This window comes from Octopus bimaculoides, chromosome 20 (genome assembly GCF_001194135.2).
Source record: "Octopus bimaculoides isolate UCB-OBI-ISO-001 chromosome 20, ASM119413v2, whole genome shotgun sequence".
NCBI lineage: Eukaryota > Metazoa > Mollusca > Cephalopoda > Octopoda > Octopodidae > Octopus > Octopus bimaculoides.
Window position 1 is genome coordinate 17,766,626 of NC_069000.1, and position 497 is coordinate 17,767,122.

Here is a 497-nt window from a genome sequence, read left to right on the forward strand (position 1 = left end):
ATGTATATATATATGTATGTGGCTGACAATATGTGCATCTCTGATCATGAGCAGGAGTAGTGGGGGAGCATCATAGCCATGTGTTGAGAGGAATTCTTTGGGGTTTGAATAATTCACCTCTGGAAACTTTGGTGTTTCGTTCAACATCCTTAACAAAACTTTATTCAGGGACCTTTTGAGCAGGATGGGCTACTCACCCTGAAGAAAATTCTAACTGGGCCTCACCCGCAAGATCATACACTATTTATCTTGATATGAGATCACCATGTCACACACATATGGTTGTGATGCATGTGTCTGGTGTACCCTTATCAGATGGGTAGTCATATTGTAAATGTATACTTTCTATAACGATTCTTAATGCCAAGAACATTATTTGTTATATGAATATTTACATATCATGAATGCTATTATCATAAATATGTTTTTTCTGTAATATATCTGTTAATTCCATCTGTAAAAAAAAAGATTAAAAAAAATTTCAGCTACATGAAACC

At 34.8% G+C, this 497-nt stretch overlaps 1 protein-coding gene across 1 annotated transcript in view; it reads left to right on the forward strand.

Moving 5' to 3' along the window:
* LOC106883416 (RNA cytosine-C(5)-methyltransferase NSUN2) overlaps positions 1-497 on the forward strand; it is a 54,935-nt gene that overhangs the window by 48,582 nt on the left and 5,856 nt on the right. The window lies entirely within an intron of this gene.